Source organism: Salvelinus alpinus, chromosome 23 (genome assembly GCF_045679555.1).
Source record: "Salvelinus alpinus chromosome 23, SLU_Salpinus.1, whole genome shotgun sequence".
NCBI classification, from domain to species: Eukaryota; Metazoa; Chordata; class Actinopteri; order Salmoniformes; family Salmonidae; genus Salvelinus; species Salvelinus alpinus.
Genome location: NC_092108.1, coordinates 15,663,454 through 15,674,459, shown reverse-complemented (window position 1 = coordinate 15,674,459; position 11,006 = coordinate 15,663,454).

Here is an 11,006-nt window from a genome sequence, read left to right as displayed (position 1 = left end):
AACGTTCAATTAAATGGGAAGATTGTGCGTGCATCAAAAAAACATAAAGTCCATCCTTTTGTAAGCTAAAGATTTATCTACAACATCTATATAAACCCTTCAGTGGAAGTGTGTGTTTTAAAAAAACAAACAAACATGTGACCAATTAGGGACATTTAGTTAGTCCCCATGAGGTCAAATGCTATTTCTAGGGGGTTTAGGGTTAAGGTTAGAATTAGAATTAAGTTAAGGGTTAGGGTTAGTTTTAGGGTTAAAGTTAGGTTTTTGGGTTAGGGGTTAGGGAAAATAGGATTTTGAATGGGACTGAATTGTGTCCCCCCACATGGTTAGCTGTACAAGACTGTGTGTGTAAATACTATAGTGGATGGTGATGATGAACATAAAAGTCCTAGACAGAAGTATGCACAATGTTCTTTCCAGACAGCCTGTGGTGAGTCAGACGAGCTCCAGCTAGCAGTTTTCTTCACGTAATAAATGTTACAAATGTTGTACCCTCATCTTGCTTCATTTGTTCTTGTGTGTGGTTATGAAAATAAATGACTTTATTTATTTGCAGTGGCGTGTGTATTCATAGATGCCAAGGGAAGCCAGGCTTCCACAAATATTTGCCCAATAACAATGATATTGTTTATTTGCAATTTATTTTTCGTCTCTGTGTGTAAAAAAAAGGCCGGCCCTCTTAACCTGACTGGCCTTCAATCAGGGTGCATGGGCGCATTCCAGAGCTCAGCCCGCACACCTCAAATCAGAGCATGTTCACCTGCCGCCTCGAGAAGATGCAAGTTGTGTAGTGACGGACTCTCACGTGCTGTTTTCTATCTTGAAGTGTTGTGTGTCCATCATACAGTAACTACAACACCTATATAAACCCTTCAATGGAAGCAGCTGTGTGTGTGTTTGGTAATGGTTACAATTAAGTGTTCCTCTGCATGATGTTCTGACCGGACAGCAGAACCAAAAGCAATCAGCATTAAGTACTAGCGGGTGAGGGCATTCACAACTGACAATCAGCATTAAGTACTAGTGGGTGAGGGCATTCACTACTGACAATCAGCATTAAGTACTAGCGGGTGAGGGCATTCACAACTGACAATCAGCATTAAGTACTAGTGGGTGAGGGCATTCACTACTGACAATCAGCATTAAGTACTAGCGGGTGAGGGCATTCACTACTGACAATCAGCATTAAGTACTAGTGGGTGAGGGCATTCACTACTGACAATCAGCATTAAGTACTAGCGGGTGAGGGCATTCACTACTGACAATCAGCATTAAGTACTAGCGGGTGAGGGCATTCACAACTGACAATCAGCATTAAGTACTAGTGGGTGAGGGCATTCACAACTGACAATCAGCATTAAGTACTAGCGGGTGAGGGCATTCACAACTGACAATCAGCATTAAGTACTAGCGGGTGAGGGCATTCACTACTGACAATCAGCATTAAGTACTAGCGGGTGAGGGCATTCACAACTGACAATCAGCATTAAGTACTAGTGGGTGAGGGCATTCACTACTGACAATCAGCATTAAGTACTAGTGGGTGAGGGCATTCACTACTGACAATCAGCATTAAGTACTAGTGGGTGAGGGCATTCACTACTGACAATCAGCATTAAGTACTAGCGGGTGAGGGCATTCACTACTGACAATCAGCATTAAGTACTAGTGGGTGAGGGCATTCACTACTGACAATCAGCATTAAGTACTAGCGGGTGAGGGCATTCACAACTGACTGTTCCGACAAGCTCCAGCTAGCAGTTTTTTTTTACTGTGTTTTCATAATTTTCCTTAAATTCCCTGAATCTATCTCACCTGGAGAAATCATCCAAGCGAGGGAAACAGTGCCCCTCTGTCTCAGTATGTGTAGCCTATGTATCTGATGCTGTCTGGACAGAAAGAGTATGACATGTTGCCGCTGTAGCATTTCATTGATTGATGCCAGCAAGCATTTGGCCACCCTTGATAATAAAAGGAAGTATAAAATAATTAGCCAATCAGCGTTGAGCTGAGCTCAACTGTACGTAGTCCTGGCGCAGCAAAACAGGGGTGCATACATTTAGCTTGAACTCTTCCTACTTTGCAGAACGTCTTGTACTGAACAACATGTTTCCCCAAGACGTTCTTGTACATTCTTGAATTGACTTTGAGGTACGTTTTCTCCTGTTTGGTGGGTGTAGTGAGGTGTGGCTTGAAGCAATGAGTGACGTGCAGTGGCCACACTGACAGCTTTCCACAACCCAGCCCCTCACAGTTTTTAACTGGTTGTTCAGTACAGCAACATTTCCGTTCAATTGAATGTTCCAGAATGTAAAAACGTATCACAAATCAGTACCATAAACATTTAGCAACATTGATTGGACTAAATTGTTCTTGGTATCTTTAAGTTTATTTTCGGTCTATTAAACTAAGCATATAGCCTTGTCGACTTGACAATGTTTAAATGTTTATGTTGAAATGGTGCTGGAATAGCGGAGGCAGTGCTCCTGTTGTCTTTGTGCTGATTTGTGGTAACTCTCCGTGGTTCTAAATCACTGATTGTTTAGTAAACTGTCGGAAACATTAACTTGTCTTGACCATGCTGCAGGTGGTATAACTGTTTGTTACATACAACATTTGCTTTGTGGACTTCACTGGACAGATGCTGCTCTCTGGTTTTGTGATGAAACAAATGCATGTGTGGTTGATTTATTCCGCCACTGTGTGACTGTTGTCGTTTAGTTCTCCCGACTATATTGTATATCGTGGTGGCGTATGAACAAATTATAGAGCAAACAATGCAATTATCACAACATAGGTTGTAATATGGCTTTTTTTTCTCTGGCTTGGCTTCCTCAGTGATTTGACCCACGCACCGCTACTGTTTATTTGTGGTAATAAACATACTTCCTGTAGGTTGCTCAGATGCATTCATAATGTGCTTGCCCTCTCAGCTGTGGTTGTACCAATGTATACCAGCAGCTAGAAGCAACAGCAAACATGAATGGGAGAGTCATGATCTAATGGCTTCAAAACATATTGTCAGTCTGTTTTGTTTGTTGTGCCGTTGTTAGGCTATAATATCACATTTCAAACAATAATGACTACCATGTTACATTCCTTACATGGGACTAACCAACTAAATTGACTAATCTTAAGTGTAGGTTGAGGTGAAAATGTAATCTTATAGTGAAAAGAAGAGAATTAGGAAAATGGAGGAGAGAGAAATTGGTACCAGAATATGCACCATAATCAATGCACAGTTCATCCAGTGGTGAGTACAATGGAGACCACTGTGCATAGTGTTTCACCACTGCAATGGGGGGAAATCCAGTATAGGTACTGTGTTAAGATCATGTTTGCGGTGATAGATTCCATGATATTAGAGTAGGATGGTCATTCGCTGTGTTAATAATTAATGGAACATTCTTCTGCGGAGGGAGTGACTCCGTCTGGACTCTGGACTACGTCTTAAACTGCCCTGGTTTTTGTAAGGGCAACAAGGACTTTATGGGAAAACACTTTATGCACTCAAGCATGAGATAAGCAAACAGTTAGCAGGACAGATACAATTGTTAGTTGCTTCAAGATGTAGTTTGGCTAGGCTAAATGTTTTGGATCAATGATGGAGCATTAAATTATTTTTCTTCCCTACGGGATAGGTCCCCAAACCCCCTGCCCCCGCTGTACTGCCCACACTTGACTTGAGTACTAACCTACACTAAACTGCACAAAAAAATGGGTGTGCGTATAATGCAAACGTCTAGCAACCCAAAGGTTGTGTGTTTGAATCTCATCATGGACAATTTTAGCTAATTAGCAACTTTGCAACTACTTGGCATGTTAGCTAACACTAACCTTAACCCTTTAACCTAACTTTTATTTAACCTTTATTTAACTAGGCAAGTCAGTTAAGAACAAATTCGTATTTACAATGACTGCCTACCAAAAGGCCTCCTGCGGGGACAAGGGCCTGGATTAAAAATAAGTTAAAAATATATAAAATATAAGGCAAAACACACATCATGACGAGAGAGACACCACAACAATACATAAAGAGAGACCTAAGACAACAACATCAAATTGTATTTGTCACATACACATGTTATTGCAGGTGTAGCGAAATGCTTGTGCTTCTAGTTCCGACAGTGCAGCAATATCTAACAAGTAATATCTAACAATTTCACAACAAATACCTAATACACACAAATCTAAGGAATGAATTAAGAATTAAGAATTAAGAGCAGCATAGACTATTATACAGTAGATAGAATACAGTATATACATATGAGATGAGTAATGTAAGATATGTAAACAGTATTAAAGTGGCTAGTGTTCCATTTATTAAAGTGGCCAAAGATTTCAAGTCTGTGTTTGTAGGCTGCAGCCTCTCTGTGTTAGTGATGGCTATTTAACAGTCTGATGGCCTTAAGACAGAAGCTGGTTTTCAGTCTCTCGGTCCCAGCTTTGATGCAGCTGTACTGACCTCACCTTCTGGATGATAGCGAGGTGAACAGGCTTGGGTGGTTGTTGTCCTTGATGATCTTTTTGGCCTTCCTGTGACATCGGGTGCTGTAGGTGTCCTGGAGGGCAGGTAGTTTGCCCTCGGTGATGCTTTGTGCAGACCGCACCACCCTCTAGAGAGCCCTGAGTTGTGGGCGGTGCAGTTGCCATACCAAGCGGTGATACAGCTCGACATAGCAAGGCAGCAACACATGACAACAACATGGTAGCAACACAACATGGCAGCAGCACAACATGGTAGCAACACAAAACATGGTACAAACATTATTAGGCACAGACAACAGCATAAAGGGCAAGAAGGCAGAGACAAAAATACATCACGCAAGCAGCCACACATGTCAGTAAGAGTGTCCATGATTGAGTCTTTGAATGAAGAGATTGAGATAAAACTGCCCAGTTTAAGTGTTTGTTGCAGCTCTCCTAACCCTAGCCTAGCTAACGTTAGCCACCTAGCTAATGTTAGCCACAACAAATTGGAATTCAAAACATATCATACATTTTACAAATTCGTAACATATTGTACGAATTTCAATTGAATGATGAATGAATGATGGACATCCACAAATGAATACATACCATAGGAAACGTAACATATCTTACTAATTGGAGTGTCCCGGATTTACATTTACTAGGATGTATTAACATGGCATAAGTCATTGCAAAATGTGTAGAATTTGGGGAATTTCTCTTTAAACGTCCTCACCAGAGGGCAATGCCACCCCTTTCTTTGACGTTAGGTTCCAGGCTGCTAATATATATTCACAAATTGGGGGTGGGACTGGGAATGTTATGGTGATTTCCACATGGATTGGAGAAATAAAAACAAGTAGGGCACTGACTGCTGCTAGCTAGCATGCTAACCTTATCTAGTTAGCTAATGTTATCTGTTGTTGCTGCACCGTATTCAAAAGATTAGTCGGCTGACTAAGCTATGGCTGGTTCTGGAGCTGGATTTGTCATAAGCACGTAGGGAAAACATCACCACAGGTGGATAGGGAAAACCAGTATCTTTGACTTTGCCATCTATTGTTATCTCAAGTTTTGGCATGTTGCATAAATTGCGGCCACAAATCTGCCATAGAAATAGAAAGAATAAGATGAAACTCCGGTAATATGGATAGCCTAACTATTGAACGGTTTGGACAAGAGACGTGTTTTTCTACATTGTAATGGACACGGCGCAACCTTTGGTAAACTGCTGGTAGGCTATTTGGCTATGCTACAGCAATGCCAAGTCAGCCAGTACTCATGCCTTGGTTCTCACAGCTCACAGTGAAATGATAGGCTACAATGACTTTGCTCATGATGCACGCAGCAAATTACATGTAACAACACCCTGAGCGCATGGGACACAAAACGAAACACCAATACAAATGTAACAACAGCACAAAATAAATTAACAACTTTGTGGAATTTTCTTTCTTTTCATTATAGGATGGACACTTGTGACTTTTAGCTGCACCAATCAAAGCAGTGGAGCGTGGTCAAAACCATTCATCTTGGGGCGACGGGGGGAGTGGGGTTCCAAAATGCAATCATTTCACACGCAATTTTACCATTTTATAAAATGTTTATATACATTTTGAATATAAACTAGCTAAAATAATATGTGAAACTTGACAAATTATCCAATGGATTGTGATAATTTGCTGGTAAAAAAATGGAGGTGCAAAAACACAAGTTTGCACCCACATTTGAATTTGCGCCATGGCTCAGGCGGCCATGTGTCGGCTACAGAGAAAAGCTGTTTGGCTCTTCCAGAGATGATTGATTAAAATGCTCAGATCAGTCAATACTCGGCAAGAGTAAGAACTTTGCCGGTGTTTCTGATTAATAAACAATGCCATGCTGGTGGGTGGTAACATTCAAGTAAAACCCAGCCCTGAAAATAAACTTAGACTGAAAAGTATTAGCACCTCCCATCATAGGGGAAACACGCCATTGACACAGAAAATATCTGAATTTATCACTTTGGATTTCCCACTTCAACCCCAAATATATCATACCTTGACTAAAACGATAACTTATTGACTTAAATTGTTGTGCAACATCATGGGTAAGCTATGAGCACTGTCTTTCAGCTGGAAAAAAGTGAATTTTTGCAAAAACTGGGTATTTAAAACTGCTAAAATGTCTCTCCACAAAATTGCAGGAAATTAGCTGTAAAACTGCATTTTTTTCTCTCTGCCTCATGGCAAAATGAGTAGAATATCATTCCATTTGTTATAAAATTGCAAAATGTTCTCTCCGCCCCATGGTAAAATGTGTAGAATTGCAGGAAATGAACTTGAAAACTAAAATGTTCTCTCCGCCTTCAAGAGAGGGTCCACTAAAATGTTTTGCCGTGAGATGGGGGGCCCCCCAACAAAATCTCACTTAGGGCCCCAAAAGGACTAGAGCCGGCCCTGCCAGAGACAGAAGGCAAAGCAGGGACAGCAGTTTAGGTGGTGGACAGAGAGAGAAACAGAGGCAGAGCACACACATCCCGTGCCCCCACCCGCACTGCCCCTTCACCTCTATCTGTACCTTTCCTGGGGGAGATACCATTGTGAATCATGCATCCACACACACACACACAATAACTGTTCTGTTTTCCCAGGTGTAGAGAGATGGAAACAGATTAGAATGGCTGCCCCCTCTCATTGAAGCTACAGAAGTTCATCGCTGACCAAAGTACTGCAGGCATTGTTAGCAGAAAACAGGACCCCCATTATAGTGAATGGGAAAATGGCAATCTCCGTGCATATATAAAAAAATCTAAGACAATCATGGTAACCAATATTTGCTTCTGATATACCAGATTTATGTCCTTGAACTGATTATTTTCACAGAAGAAGTTATAAGGATAATTTAGTTGATCAATCAATACATGTATTTATGAAGCCCTTCTTAGATCAGCTGATGTCACAAAGTGCTGTACAGAAACCAATCCTAAAACCCCAAACAGCAAGCAATGCAGGTGTAGTTGATATTGCCAGCCTGCAGTACCCCAGTCGGTCTTCAACTTAAGTTACTCAATAAGAGGGGCAGCACTGAGCTAGCCTGCATCGTCACTTCTTGGAGTAGCTCAAACTGGGCATGTTAGGTCTCCATGAGAAGCCATCTTATATTAAAAGGAACATTTAATAAATGGCCGTGTGCAGTGGAGGAGATATTTGTGGGATATACTCAGCCTTGTCTCAGAGTAGTAAGTTGGTGGCCTGTTGATACACTGCTGGTCAAAAGTTTTAAAATACCTACTCATTCAAGGTGTTTCTTCTTCTTTTACTACTTTCTACACTGTAGAATAATAGTGAAGACATCAAAACTATGAAATAACACATATGGAATCATGTCGTAACCAAAAAAGTGTTAAACAAATCAAAATATATTTTATATTCAAATAGCCACCCTTTGCCTTTGCTTCAAATAGCCACCCTTTGCCTTGATGACAGCTTTGCACACTCTTGGCATTCTCTCAACCAGCTTCATGAGGTAGTCACCTGAGCCCTACGACCATGCCTCAGGACTACCCGTCCTGATGACTCCTGGTTGTCCCCGTTCCCAGTCCACCTGGTCGTGCTGCTGATCCAGTTTCTGCTGTTTTGCCTGTGGCTATGGAATCCTCACCTGTTCACCAGACGTGCTACGTTGTTGTGCTGCTGCTCCAGTTTAAACTGTTCTGCCTGCGGCGATGAAACCCTGACCAGTTCACCGGATGTGCTACCTTGTCCCAGACCTGCTGTTTTTGACCCTCTCAACATTTTGCTAATTGTCTGTTTATTTTGTTAAGAGTATTAGTGTGCAGGGTTTGTGCATTTACATTTTATTCCAACTCATAACTGTCTGGTTGGAGACAACTACACTGACTAAGTGCAAGTTAAGTTGAGGGAAAGTGTTATCTTAAAGAAAGGACAATGAGGAAATGGAAGAGAGAAAGACTGAGTAATGAAAGCATGGCAGGTTATGCCGCATAATCAATGCACAGTTCACCCATGCAGTGAGCAGGTGAGTACAATACAGACCACTGTGCATAGTGTTTCACCACTGCAATGGGAGGAAATTCCATTATAGGTACTGTATTAAGATAATGTTTGCGGTGATGGATTCCATGATATTAGAGTAGGATGGTCATTCACTGTGTTAATAATTAATGGAACATTCTTCTGCGGAGGGAATGACTCTGTCTGGACCCTGGACTGCATCTTAAGCTGCCCTGGTTTTTGTAAGGTCCACAAGAACTTTATGGGAAAACAAGTTATGCACTCAAGCATGATATAAGCAAACAGTTAGCAGTACCAATACGATTGTTAGTTGCTTCAAGATGTAGTTAGGCTAAATGTTTTGGATCAATGATGGAGCATTAAATTACTTCATATTTTCTTTCCAACGAGATAGGTCCCTAAAACCCGCTGGCCCCACAATTACAGTGCTGGAAAAAGTGTCCAATTGTCATACTTGAGTAAAAGTACAGATACCTTAATAGAAAGTTACTCACGTAAAAGTGAAAGTCTAAAAGTATTTGGTTCTAAATATTCTTAAGTATCAAAAGTAAATGGAATTAGTAAAATATATTTGGTACCAAAAGTAAAAGTATAAATCATTTCAAATTCCTTATATTAAGCAAAGCGGATGGCACCATTTTCTTGTTTTTTAAATGTACAAATAGCCAGGGGTACACTCCAACACTCAGACATCATTTGCATTTGTGTTTAGTGAGTCTGCCAGATCAGAGGCAGTAGGGATGACCATGTGTTCACTTGATAAGTGCTTGAATTGGACCATGTCCCTCTCCTGCTAAGCACTCAACATGCAAGGAGTACTTTTGGGTGTCAGGGAAAATGTATGGAGTAAAAAGTACATTATTTTCTTTAGGAATGTAGTGAAGTAAAAGTTGTCAAAAATATAAATAGTAAAGTACAGATACCACAAAAAAACTACTTAAGTAGTACTTTAAAGTATTGTTACTTAAGTACTTTACACAACTGCTGTACTGTCCAAATTTGACTTGAGCACTACACTAAACTACACGAAAAATATAATTATTGTTGTAGGAACTGTCTTCATTAGCATTTGTAGTGTTGTGTTGTTCAAGGGGAGTGTGATATTTCAGTCAGTTTTAAGTCAGACCTGTTGGGACTCGCCTGTTTTTTTTTACGAGAGAGCGCGCTCATCTTTTCTACCTCGCTCACAGCCTGGTCTCATAGACTAGACATAACATAGTAAATGTAAATCCGAGACGCTCAAATTAGTATGATATGTTACGTTTGGTATGGTTCCAAAAGACAGATGGTTACTTCAAACCTCTTTAGGATCTGCCTCTTTTTCCCCCACCTGAAATGACATACTCAAATCTAACTGCCTGTAGCTCAGGCCCTGAAGCAAGGCTATGCATATTCTTGGTACCATTTGAAAGGAAACACTTTGAAGTTTGTATGTGAAAGGAATGTAGGAGAATATAACACAATAGATCTGGTAAAAGATAATACAAAGAAAAAAACAACTGTTCTTTTGTATTTTTTTGCACCATCATCTTTGAAATGCAAGAGAAAGGCCATAATGTATTATTCCAGCCCAGGTGCAATATATATTTTGGCCACTAGATGGCAGCAGTGTATGTGCAACGTTTTAGACTAATCCAATGAGCCATTGCATTTCTGTTCAAAATGTTGTATCAAGACTGCCCAAATATGCCTAATTTGTTTATTAATAACTTTTTATATTCAAAATTGTGCACTCTCCTCAAACAATAGCATGGTATTATTTCACTGTAATAGCTACTGTAAATTGGACGGTGCAGTTAGATTAACAAGAATGTAAGCTTTCTGCCAATATCAGATATGTCTATGTCCTGGGAAATGTTCTTGTTTCTTACAACCTCATGCTAATCGCATTAGTCTATGTTAGCTCAACCGTCCCATGGAAGGGACACTGATCCCGAAGTTAAGGCAAAAACGTAAGTAGCTTGGTTGGTCAGGGTGGATGGGTGGGCCTATAACCCAAAGGTTGCGAGTTCAAATCTCACCATGGACAACTTTAGCATTTTAGCTAATTAGCAACTTCAACAACTTACTACTTTTTTGCTACTTTGCAACTACTGAACATGTTAGCTAACCCTTCCCCTAACTTTAACCCTTAACCTGCTATAGGAGGACGAGCTCATTGTAATGTCTCAAATGGAATAAATGGAACGGTATCAAACACATCATACATATGTAATCCACCTTTGACTCCATTCAATGTCTTCTATTCCAGCCATTACAATGAGCCTGTCCTCCTATAGCTCCCCCACCAGTTTTAAAGCACGTTTTACAAATTTGCTACATATTGTACATTTTGCAAATAGTAACATATAAACGAAATTGTAATTCATAGCATATTATACAAAATGGGTGATGGACATCCACAAATGAATACATACCATACGAAATGTAACATATTATACTAAAAGGAATTGAACGGAATGTATGTACAGAAAAATACGAAATGCTCAGAGACCAGGTTGCTCAATCAGAGAGAATAAT